At 40.8% G+C, this 13,347-nt stretch overlaps 1 non-coding gene across 1 annotated transcript; it reads right to left on the reverse strand.

Moving 5' to 3' along the window:
- Positions 1-742: 742 nt before the first annotated feature.
- Positions 743-847, reverse strand: LOC148094451 (U6 spliceosomal RNA). The gene has a single exon (XR_015716341.1). It is a non-coding gene; the product is annotated as a U6 spliceosomal RNA (small nuclear RNA).
- Between the last annotated feature and the right edge of the window lie 12,500 nt (positions 848-13,347).

Genomic DNA, 13,347 nt, shown 5'->3' on the forward strand with positions numbered 1-13,347 from the left:
CTACTGGCACCCCAGTATTGCAAAAAGACCATTGGCAGTCTAATTCAAGGTAGCTGTTCTGGAACCTGTTTCCTCACCTATAAAAGGATCTATGTAATCTCCTGGATTATCTCCAGTTCCAGTTAAATGTCTATAGTTAAAACATGCAAAACCAAACATCTCTCCCTCCCATCTGTGTTCCCAAACAGAGAATGACACTTCTAACAAAAACATGGGATTATGCCTGCCCCCTTGCTTCTGACCCTCATCTCTCATTTCGCCCAAATCTTCTAATCCCCACCACACACACATTCCACATCAGTCACTATCCCCACATATTTCCAGCCTGAATCTCTCTTCTGAACATCAGATACATATCCAAGTGCCTTCTTTATATGTCTGCCTGTATGGCCGACAGGCATTTCAAGGTAATACTGCCAAAATTAAGCTTTTGATGTTATCCCCAAACTGCTCCAAACCCTGTTATTCCAGTTGCTCAGGCCAAAAAATAAAAATAAAAATAGTGTCATCTTTGATCCCTCTCTCTCCTATCGATGATAAAAACAATTCTGTTTGCCCTCCCTTGAAAATACTACAGAATTCTATCACCTTTTATCACCCCCACTGTGATCTGAGCCACCATCACCTCTTGTTCCCCTTGTGCTATTCCCAACATAGCAGCCAGAATGACTTTTTAAAATATGAGATCATGTCATACTTCAGCTCAAAATCCTCCATTGGCTTCTCATCTAAAACTTTGATTTTTAATGTGGACCGTTTCATGAATTTACCTGCCCTTGCACAGGGGCCATGCCAATCTTCTCTGTATCGTTCCAGTTTTAGTAAATGTGTATTCTCCAGCCTACAGCATTTCTCAACCTGGTGACAGCATCCCCTGCTCAGAAACTTTTACTAGCTCGCATTGATGCTAAGATGCTGAGTGAGCCTCTGCTATGTCCTCTGTCTTCTCTCTCTACCCCACACTGTTCTCCAAGACAGAACTTCCTTTTCCTTGGATGTGCCGCCGGCTCTCACTCCCTGGGGCCTGTCCTGTATCTGGAACTCATTCCCTTCACCGTCTGGCAAGCCCCTGCTCACCCTTTAGGTCCTGTGCCTGAGTTGTGACAACCAAAAATGTCTCCAGGCATAGTAAAATGTCCTCTGTGAGGCAAAAGTACCCCTGGTTGTGAACCACTCATTTGGTCTTAATGTCGTTGGTCTAATTAATTTAATCCCCTTGTGACGTGTAAAGTTGATATGTAAAGCCTTTAAATCAGTCTATGGCATACAGTAAGTGCTTCATAAATTTCAACTATTACTAGTATTATTTGATTTATATCACCATTTACTACTTTCAAAGCCATTTCATATACATCCTCTCTCGTTTGAGCCTTATAACTACCTTGTGTGAGGGAAGGTTGAACTTGTGATGTGTGGTAAGGTCTGTGTTGGGTCAAAGCTTGCTTTATTTTTATCTCTATTTTCCACATAAGGAAACTGAGACATAGAAAAATAAACAGCATTGGCTAAAGTCATACTGCTTTTTTTTTTATTGTGACAAAATATACATAACATAAAAGTTACTATTTTAATAATTTTAAAATGTACAATTCAGTGGCATTAAGTACGTTCAAACTGTGCAGCCATCACCACCATCCATCTCCAGAAGTTTTTCATCACCCCCAAGTCGAAACTTTGTATTCTCAAACAATAATTCTTCATTCTCCCTACCCACCAAACTCATTCCTGGTAACCACCATTCTGTTTTCGGACTCTGTATTTGACTATTCTAAATACCTTATCTGAGTGGAATCATGCAATACTTTCCTTTTGTGTCTGGCTTATTTCACTTAGCATAATGTTTCCAAGGTTCATCCATGTTGTGGCACGTACCAGAATTGCTCTCCTTCTTAGGGATGAATAATATTGCATTGTATGCATATAGCACATTTTGTTTATTCATTCATCTGTTGATGGGCACTGGGTTGTTTCCACTTTTGGGTATTGGAAGTAACATCACTTTTCAATGGAGAATTCTAGCTCCTGGTCTAATGCTCTTTCCTAAGTTATCACAAGGGAACTGGTTCCATAATATAACCTACAATCTCCCCCCAAATCAAGAGGTTTTCCAGGGAAGTAGGCATCTCATGTAAAATAATCAGCTAACTGAAATATCGATGCTGAGCTTTCATGAATAAATGAATCACGCCTAGCTTGGTTGGCCCTGGGTGGATATTAGAGCATTGTCCCGATGGCCAAGGTTGCAGGTTTGATCCCAGGTCAGGACACATACAAGAATCAAACAATGAATGCACAAATAAGTGGAACAACAAATTTATGTTTCTCTCTCTTTCAAGTTAATAATATTTTTTTAAACTAAGCTTGGTTGAACCATACTTTAAGTTTCTTTAAGATAATATCTCTGTTCTCTTTTTCCTTCATTAAAAAAAAAGTTAAGCCCAGCCAGCGTGGCTCAGCATCTGAGCATCGATCTATGATCCAGGAGATCAAGATTCGATTCCCGGTCAGGGCACATGCCCAGGTTGCGGGCTCCATCCCAGTCGGGGGCATGCAGGAGGCAGCCCATCAATGACTCTCTCATCATTGATGTTTCTTTCTCTTTCTCTCCCTCTCTGAAATCAGTAAAGATAATTAATTAATTAATTTAATTTAATTAAATAAATAAAAGGTTTACAGAGGGATACCAAAACACTATTAGCTGAAGTCATATCTCTAAAATTATTTCCAGAGGTGACACTCTATGGTGAAACATGGTACAGAACTACTACTCAGGTAAGCAAGTCCAGAGAGCACTTTCTCTTGTGTGCCCTTGTCCCTGTACCAAGCTTTTACTGGCAACTGGCACCTTTCAAAGCTAGGGGTATATCCAACCTACTGGACACATGGACAAAGCCTGCCTGCAAATCCGGCTCAGCCCTGCCAGTCCCACCAGCACCTGGAGCACCGCCCTTCCCTGGGGCCCTGGGCTAGACAAGGACTGAGGGCGGGAAGAGTACAGAGCAGAGCCATGAACATTGTCATGGATCCTCTGACTGCCATCGCCTACTTCTACTTGGAGTCCTTGGTGAAGATTTTCCTTCCACGGAGGAGAGGATCTGTGGCGGGGGAAATGGTTCTCGTTGCAGGAGCTGGCCATGGGATAGGCAGGCTGACTGCCTATGAACTTACACAACAGAAGGGCAAACGGGTGCTATGGGACAGTCATGAGGTAATGGATTCATTTGGCCATCTTGTGAAGTCACAAAGCAAGGCACATGTTTAAAAAATTATTTGACTTAAGGGTTGTCAAAGCAAAAACCAAACAAAGGAAAAAGAACACCGGACAGAACCCCTTAGTGCCTCCCCTCACATGCAGACAATGCTAAAATTTTTACTGTTTCTCTTTTTAAAGAAAAAGTTTGCCAACCCTTGGGCAAGAGGATTAAATGAGTGAATGTTTTAAGTGCTTAGAACAATGGCTGTGATAAACAGTTAAAGAAAACCTACAGGCAGGCAGGCAGCCTTTTTCTTGGGTATTTGTATTTTTCTTGACATATTTGTAAACACTGTTTAACTATAAAAAAGAAAACTGAAGTAACTGAAATTTTGTCATTTCCCCTACACTTGTGAATTCTGGTAAAGCCATGAAAACATACACAGAAAAGTGTTAACAGGGTTTTAAAAATAGAAAAATAAATTTTTTTGAGAATCGGATTTTCCACAAATCACAGTGATTTTAGTTGCCATTATATTTTACTCTGTCATATTCCTTATCATGTCTAGTTAGCACCTATTAAGGCCTTGAAAAAATCTCTCTTGAATTTAGAAAACTACTTCTCTGATTCTTTCTAGACAATGAAGAATACTGTATACAAGAGAAAGTTGATATATTTTTATATAACAGTTATGGACACATATAAAACGTGAGTTGACATACATGAAAGTGATTTGGCATCAGTTTGGTCCTTGAAGAGACTCCAGTGAACTTTCTAGAAGAGGACACGATTTACAAATTGAAAAACAATGTCGTCTGTTGTTCTTATTCATTTATCAAAAAATATAAATAAGTATAAATCCATGAAAAAGGCTTGATGAAATCTAAGCTTTAGATCTCTTTCTAGATGTGTATTTTTAGGGAGAAGACAGGTACTCCATTTGTTAATTTTAAAATTTTCAGTGACAAGAGAATAACAAAATTAGAAAGAATAATGAAAATACGTAAATAACATTGTGCCTGAAGAACGTCTTTGACTCCTTAACCTTTATGGTTAAACATTTGAGGTATTTAATGATCCACCCTAAGGCTATAAATCTAACTCAGATCTCCCCTTCACCATGGAAGGTGCCAAGTGCCTTTATGTTGCAGAGGGTTTCTTTTGCCTTACAAATGAGTTATGTTAGCAGTCTGCCCTCATTTCATCCAAACCATAGGAACACTGTGGTGAGTGGAGTGAACAATGCATCCTGGAGTTGAAGCCAAGCAAGCAATTGCTTACAAAAAGACAAGGCATTACATCTTTGCAGTGCTTTAGCTCAGTCCAAGCGTCTCATGAAAGCTCTGGTTGCTAATGCACTTTCCAGCCTTGACCACAGAGACCAAACAGCCCGTGATCTGGAAATGAGCCAGCTACCAGAGGAAGCCTAAATCGGTGAACCATGCTCCTGTCCTCCCTCTACTCCTTTTCTGCAAGCCCTCAAAAGGTTATGAGGGGACATGGCTTTGTGACTGAGTGTCCTAATCTCTGTTTGGGTCTGTTCTTCAGGATTTCAGGCTGCTGCTCTAGGGTTTAGCCCACCCGAGTGAAAAACAAAGGACCTAGGGCCATGGCGCTGGGTAAGGAAATCCACCTGCTACTCACTTAGCAACGGCCCCAAATAACAGCCACACCACTAACACCCCGATATGCGAAAAAGACGTTTCAGGTGTCCTTGCCTTTTGCCTTGATCGCATAGAAGAGTTTACAAACTGTGAGAGGGAAAAGTATAATTTTAAAAATCTTACAATCTTCTCTACAAAAGTGAACAGATGTCAAAATTTGAAAAGAATTCTACTTTTCCAGAAATACAGGTCAAGAAACATCAGGGCAACTTTATCTTAAAAGATAAAATTGAATTTAGGGTGAAAAGAAGTTGTTCTGTCTCCATGTCCTGGAGCTACGTGCAAAGTTGTTACATAGGTGAGAATCCATCCGGAGGCCCTTGCTATTTTCACTCCAGGACGCTTGAAGAATACAGGTATAGTATTATATCCCCACGAGTAGTAGCACTGTCTCCCTACGAAAGTCTTCCTAAAATAAGAATTCTTCTTTCTCCTTTCCTAGATTCTAGAGGGTTTAATCTGAATCATTGAGAAAAGTATCCTGGGCAGAGGTAGATAGTTTAAAATTAGCACTAGTTGGAAATTGCTAGTTGGTGCTTTGCTGCCTACTACATAGTTGGTGCTCAACAAATATATGTTCAATGAATTGAGTTTTCCTTTCTTCTCCATACTCAAACATCTTCTTTCATGACACCACAAAGAGCCACATCTTTCAAGCATGCTCTTTGAGCCGAGAGAGTAGCCTGCTTTCAAGAAACTGCCTCCTGGAGAACCTCCAGACCAAGATGAAAGCTGGAAAAACAAGAAGAATTTTTTTATTTTTTTTTTGCTTTGGTGCAGAATGGCTGTCAAAAATGTAGAAAAACAAGGTGGAAACACATAATTGACATGACCAGGCAGAGCTTTATTTGACATTTTTCAATTGCTGTTAATACTAAAAACATTGGTTTGACATTAGCAGCAGTCAGATGAAAAAACTAATTACTGTCTTCCTATTTCTCAAGCATATTAATGTAGGTTTAATACTCAGATCCATTTTTTACTCCATGCCTCTTAAAAACTTCTATTTTTACATAGACATACTTAAAAGGTCATTTTTCTTTAAGATATTTCATTTCTTTCTGTTTTAAGGTGGACAAAGCTACCTCCCTGAGAGTAAATACAAAGAGAACTTCTTTACACATGGGAGGTTTAAGACTGTTCTCAAAGTAGCCTTCTAATCAGTAGTAAGGCCACGAAATGTCAACAAGTACACAGTGTGAGCTAGTGGTTAAAGATCTAGCCTAAGCTGGCAGCTGTGTTCAAACGACAGACTTCTGTGATAGTGAACCTTTGGAAGCTTTCTCTAGCTCCTCCTGTGTCTGTCAGGGCAAAACAGTGCAAGAGTATTCTAGACTTTCTCTCTGCATCCTGTCCTTTGCATAGTTCATACACGCACCAAGAGCGGACCCTCCTTACTTTCTGCCCTTTTCATAATCTCTTAAAATATGATAACATTACAAAAGATGACTCTTGGTTGAATTCAGACTATCTGGAATTTTAACGGTATAATAACCTCTTTTCTTTGTAGTTTATGCTTTCACATACCATTGGTACCAGAGATGTTTAGACATTTTTGCACTTCAAAAATGAAAGCTAATACAGGAAAAGGAACGAGGCTGGCTACCTAATATGTGACAATGGGTCTGAGAGGCAGAAGGAAGAAAAGAGTGAGAGTGTTCTTTTTTTTTAATAGAAAAGTTTGGCTCCTACAACATCAAGACTAATTTTGCCAGGGGTTCCAGGTCAACAACAATTGTAAGTCACTTTGACTTATATAGGATGTGGTCTCCTGGGTGGGATCCTGGAACAGAAGGACATTAGGTAAAAACTAAGGAGACCAGCCCTGGCCGGTGTGGCTCAGTAATTCGAATGTCGGCCTGGGCACTGAAGGGTCATGGGTTCGATTCCTGGCCAAGGACAGTTACCTGGGTTGCAGGTTCAATCCCCAATTGGGGTGCATACAGGAGATAACCAATTGATGTTTCTCTCTCTCTCTCTCTCTCTCTCTCCCCCTCTCCCCCTTCCTCTCTCTCTGAAATCAATGGAAACATGTCCTCAGGTGAGGATTTAAAAAAAAAAAAATTTCCAGTGAGAATGAAAGTCATATTTTTGATTGGCAAGTTTGATACAAAAGGAGTTTAATGCTTTCAGATATTGGCAAACTCCTATACTGTGCTTATTTTTCTCAGACATTTACCTACCAGTTTTACATACATTTACTCATTTACTCAACAGTGATATTTACTCATATCTCACAACAGTGCTGAGAGATAGATATTGCCATTGGCAACCATTTCACATATGTAACTGTAAAGTTTCAATGCCTTGTCCAAGGCCACACAGCTGGTGAGTGGATGGTGGAGCGGCAGCCCAGCTCCAGGGCCCACGCTCTCAATCATCCTGCCTCTCATGTGAGGAAATTACACTTTTCAGCCCTTCCCAGTTTTCCTCTGACTTCTCTGACTGATCTTCTCCATCTCCTCTTCAGGGCCCTCTTCTTCCTCCTGCTCCTTAAATACAGCTGTAACTCTGGTGACGGGTCCCATGAAAACAAGTAAGGGTGGCGGAATTCCAAGGTGGCGCCGAGGGCTTCAGTCCCATCACCCCTGGGACTGAGACTGGGATGGACTTTCCTCTCTGATGAAATTATGTTATATGACACAGTTGGTTTAAGAAAGGGAGATTATCCTGGTGAGCCTAACCAAGTCACATGAGCTTTATGAAAACAGAGGATTTTCCTGAAGCTGATCTCAGGAGGGGAAGTCAGAGAAATGCAAGAAAGCAAAACGTTTATTCATTTTGTGAACTGTGTATGTAGAAGGGTGGCTAGGAAAAGCTGAACTCGGTCCCCAGCCCACAGCCAACAGGAAAATGAGGATCTCAGTACTACAACTGCAAGAAAATGAATCCTGCCCCAAAGCAGTGAGGTTGGAAGAGGCCTTTGAGCCGAGATGAGATCACAGCCCTTGCTAACATCTCGATATCACTGAGATGAGACCCTGAGCAGAGAATGCAACCACCCTGTGCCTGTGCTTCTGACCCACAGGACTGTGAGCTAATACATAGTGTTTCATAAGCCATGGAGTTTCAAATGTGTGGCATTTTGCTACACAGAAATGGAAAACTAATACACGATGCCACAGTGATGAGTCTGTTTCCCTGATTAAATAAACACCATGTAGCTGTCACTTCCTCTTTCCATTTAAGATATAAAATCCAGTTTTTCTTTTGTAAACATCTTACAAAACAGTCTTCTCCTTTTCCTCTTTTCCTGTGAAAACATTTATATAAATATTTTAAGTTGTTGGGGGAATAGTCATACCTCCAGATCGTTTTTTCCCAGTGAGAAAATGTTGTGACGTATTGACTGCTCCTGGAGAGGCTGAAATCTGAAAGCTAAGATTTCAGGTGACCTGAGCTATATTTTTTGTTTTGTTTTGCCCTTGACTCGGTTAGTTCTATACAACCTTCTAAAACCACCTCCTTTCTTTGTGGGCAGGAGAAAGCAGGTGGAACTTGCACAGATCCGCCAGGCAGCGCACCCCCGGTGCCTTTGTTTCTCCGCTGACCTGACAGGCAGCGGCCCAGTCACCTGGGCGTTGCTGACCGAGGCTCTCACCGCTGCTGAGCGTCCTGATCCCCACTTCTCTTCCCCCCTCTCCCGAGGGCTCCATGGGAATACTCTTGCTGGGAGTGAAATAAAAGGAAGTGCGCTCATTTGAGATGCTGATTTGGAGAGCCCCTAGTTCCTACGTCGCTAACATTAGGATTAATCCAAAGGAGCTTGTCCTGTCGCACCAAGTGCCCTGAACGCTGCCTCCCCAGGGTCTTCTCTGTGCCCAGCAACTTAATTCACCCCACGGGCGGCAGGGTGGTTCTGACTGGGCTGCACAAGTTCCAACAAAATTCTTGCCATTTTACTGGGGAGGCCTCAGGGTCAAGGTAACCTTTGCTGAACGTGGGCAAGGTTCTTTTTTCCCCCCAATTGCTTTTCAGAGAAAGTGGAAAGGGGAGGGGAGGGGGGGAGGCAGGGAGGGAGGCAGGGAGGGAGGGAAAGGAGCATCAATATGAGAGAGACACACTGACTGGTTGCCTCCAGCATGCACCCCAACCTGGGCCGGGGATTGAGCCTGCAACCTAGGTAGGTGCCCTTGGCCAAAATCAAACCCAGGACCCTTCAGTCCGCAGGCTGATGCCCTAACAGGCGGGCAAACCAGCTAGGACGGGCAAGGTTCATTTTTGACATTCCATGTGACTTGTAGGGAACAGCCAAGAGGCAGCTCTTCCTGCCCTGTCCCCAAGTCCTCCACTTACCACTCTGAAGCCCTGGACGCCAAGGTTCTCTGGTTCCTTTTCATGATGGTAGTTGCCCTTGAAAGTCATTAAAGCAGTGAGCTTCAGAGAAATGAACAGAGTAGTCCGTTTGAGTTGTTTTGATTTGAGGGTCTCTAGGTTTTATTAGCTTTGAGAAAAGGAGCCTTCCCACGGAGTCTTAGCCTATTTCAACATTGGGATCTGAAGCAAAGCTTCAGCTACTAGTAAAGTTTTCCTTGCCTGTTTTGACTTCTTTGATGATGTGAGTGAATGATTAAATGCATGAAAGAAATTTATAAATTATTATATAACCATTGTAAATAAATCATTACAAAGTATAATTCTATGCAATAACAAAACATTTTATAATGCAGTTAAATTTTATTTACTAAGAGAACAGAATTTAAATATGAAATTTGTTTCTTATTTTATAGTGTGGCTAAAGAGTAAGGTTTGCTGGATTAAGTAATTCAAGAAAAAGATGACTCTTATTGAACTTATTTTACTCAATACCACCTAAAAGAATATTTTATAAAAGTATTAGAGTAATTGCTAACAACAAACAAATGAGTGAACCAACACAATAAAACATTAGTTACCTGAAAAAATACAAAAGCATGTAAGTTTATATAAAATAGGTCAATCTTAATAACGTCTTTAAAACCAAGCTTCTTTTATTAGAAGAAGGGAGAAATTATTGGTAATGAAACAAATAAAATCTGGTATTAGGTGGTTATTTTCCTTTGGTAAAAAATGTGTATTATTAACTTTGAAGTTGAATTACAATTTTATTTTTATTTTTTAAAGGTTTTCATTTTCTTTTAATTTTCCCTTTAATTTACTTTTTCATTACCATTTATCCCCCATATACCCTTGTCTGCCTCCACCCACACAAGATTTTTATTTATTGATTTGAGAGAGAAACATTGATTTGTTGTTCCACTTATTTATTCATTCATTGGTTGATTCTTGCATATGCCCTGACCGGGGATACTCTAACCAACTGAGCTACCCAGCCAGGGCCTGAATTACAATTTTAAAAAAATTTTTCCTTAATGAAGAAATGACTAGCTGCAAAAACTTGTTTAAATAGGACCTATAATCTAAAGCAGTGGTTATTAACCCATTTAAGTCATGGTATCTTTTGAAATCTCAATGAAAGCTTTGGCTTCCCTCCAAAATGGGGGGGGAAAAAAAGCCTATATATATATACACACAATTTTGCATATATAATGTATAATTGATAATTTATACATTTGTTTTGAAAGACTTTCTTGATAAACAAGGAAGGAGTCATTTTCCATATGATGTAAGTATGGGTTCTTTTTATTTGACAGTAACAAACTGACATTAAAATATATTCTCATGTAAATATTCTGGAAGAATATACACCAAAATATTTCCAGTGGGTGGTGGGATTTGAGATGACTTTAAATTTTTTTCCAGTGTCATCTCTGTTGTCAGGGTCCTTTCAGGGTTTGTTTAGGTTAGATTTTTTTTTTTTTTTTACTTTGATAGTTAACATTTAAAATATCAAATTTTTATAAGAGAAAAACTATTTGCATTTTGAATAAAGAATGATGATAAATGATGTTAAGAAAATATTATCCAGGGATTAAAAATGTTTAATTTTTTTGGTTTTTTGCTATAGATATTTATAAAATATATATGAAATAGTAGTAAAATGGATCTTATATATTCATCACAGCCTCTGCACATTTCACATTTTCATTCCCTGCTTTCTGACCATTCCAGATTGAACCCAAGGAAAAGATGTCTTTGAGAGCAACTTCTCTCTTTGAAATGACCTGAAACTAGATCTGAGGGAAGAGAGATAGATCAGAGACCCCCAGGGCTCCTGGAATCTTGGAAATCTGGGTAGACCAGTCTGACTCTTGTCATTCTTGCCAGCATGAAAACTCTTAATGTTTTATTCACGCTTATGGAACTGATCCCCTGACTGTGTCTTCGTTGTATCAGAGGCTGGACACTCATCACAGAAGGTGCTGCCCTCTTTTTTCATAACCTTGCTAAACACGAGAAAAGCGAGCATTATAAACCTTGGCTGGCAAAGCTTAAATAAAAACAAAGGCAACACATGGGGGAGGGGGTGGGAACAACATAAATGGCAGGAGCTGCTCTTGATTTGCCAGGGCCCCTGCCAAGTGGAAGCCTGATGATTTCGGTATGAAGAAATTTGTTGAGTTTCAGTGAAGAAAAAAAAAAAGTCATTATTTGAACTAAAACATGACCCCGGTTCACACAGATGAATTTTTTTTTTCTGAGTTCAGTCAAGGGTGAAAGGTGGGCTAGTCTAGACTAGGTTCGGAAAAAGAAGTCATAATTCTTCTAATGGGGGGGCAAGTACGAAGAGCCCCTTCAATACTGTTTGCTTTCTTGATTAAGGGACTGTGGTTTTCTAGAAGTAGAAAAACTGTGGTAGTAAAGAGAGAGAGGAAAATATTATCTTCACGGGTCAGTGACAAAAAAATATTTCGTCGAGTAAGTAAAGAAGTATGAGTAGCATGACAATACTTGTTATGGTCACACCAGGTACTGTAGCAAATCATCGCCACGTTCCCAGTGGTTGATGAACACAAAGGACACGTTCCCTGCCCGTGTGCAGGGCCCGGGCCTGTGTGCCTGGTCAGCGGCAGCTCCGTGGCCACTCCAGGCTGTGGGGCCTTCCCTTTCTCAGTTCTTTCGTTTTCTAGGACCTCAGAGTCTTCCGAAGTGATGGAGTAAGAGAATGGAGAGGCTCGCCCACTTCGAAAAGACCTGCAGGCCCGTGCAAATGCCCATCGGTGGGTGAAAGGGTAAGCAAACTGATTCAGGCTTCAACAGGAAGGGGCTTCTTCACATGTTACTACATGGGTGAACTTCGAAGACACCATGTTAAGTGAACAGCCAGACAAAAACCGACAAATACGGTATAATATGAGGTACCCAGAATAGTCAAATACGTAGAGACAGAAAGTAGAACCGTGGTTACCAGGAGCTGCGAGGAGGAGGGAATGAGGAGTCATTGTTTAAGAGGTACAGAGTTTTCGTTTGGGGATGATTAAAAAGTCCCAGGTGGAGAGTGGTGGTGAGCACATGGCAATGTGACCATATTAAACACCACTGTATACTTACAAATAGTTAAAATGGTAAATTTTATGTTACAGATACTTTACCAAAATAATTTTAAAAATAAAAATCCCTCAGCTCAGAACTAGTCAAGGGAGTCCAGGAACGAATCATCTTTGGCTGGGCAGCTGCTTTCCAGCGATGCCTCCTCACTGGCAGAGCAGCACCAAGTCTGGGTGGACATCTAGCCTCTAATGCCAACTGGAAAGGGAGGGGGCCGAAGCACTGAAATATTTCTTCTAAAAATGACCCCTGTCCGCTCCTCACGCCTCCCTATTCAAATAAAATGTCTCTGGGGCCATTATTTGTCTTCAATGTTAATAGTTTATTCTCAGTAGTTTATTCTCTATACAGTTATGTTATTGAACCTTCAGCATGCCCCAGCCCATGTTATACTTACATAATGCCCTGAACATATTGAATTATTTTACCATCATAAAACTTTTATGAGGTAGGTACTCTTGTTATCCTATGTTAAGGGACCTGAGGTACTGAGAAATTAAATAAAGAAGCCAGTACATACAGCTCCTGCATGGTCCAGCCAGGCTTGGAGCCACTGTCCATAGTGCTCTCATTCCTAACCACTAGGCCATACTGCCTTCTAGGAATCTGTGATGGTTTGTCACTAATTGGTGGTATATTTGGCTCAATTTCTTTTTAATATTGGCTTACACAAAAGAAAAGGTTTACTTCTCTCTCATTTTAAAAGTCTAAGCTGTTGGGTGGTCCAGGAGAAGGGGCCAGCTCTGCTCTCCAGTATCAGCCAGGGACTCAGACTCTTACTACCTCATTGCCCCGCCTTCCCCTAGGGTGCCCCTCTTATATTCCAGCACATCCTGGTTCCAGTGCAAAGGAAGTAGAGGGAAAGCAACTTCCTTCTAAGTAGTTGACCTGGAAGTCACACACACCACTCTATTGCTATGGCTTAGCCGTAACTTAGTCATATGGCCATACCTAGCTGTCAGGGGAGCTGAGAATGTAGTGTCCAGCTAGGTAGCCATGTATACATTGGAAACTCAAAGACTTGATTATTAGCAATCTCTGCCATGCATGAGCACCACATA

The sequence above is a fragment of the Miniopterus natalensis genome, chromosome 1 (genome assembly GCF_054644295.1).
Source record: "Miniopterus natalensis isolate mMinNat1 chromosome 1, mMinNat1.hap1, whole genome shotgun sequence".
Taxonomy (NCBI): domain Eukaryota; kingdom Metazoa; phylum Chordata; class Mammalia; order Chiroptera; family Miniopteridae; genus Miniopterus; species Miniopterus natalensis.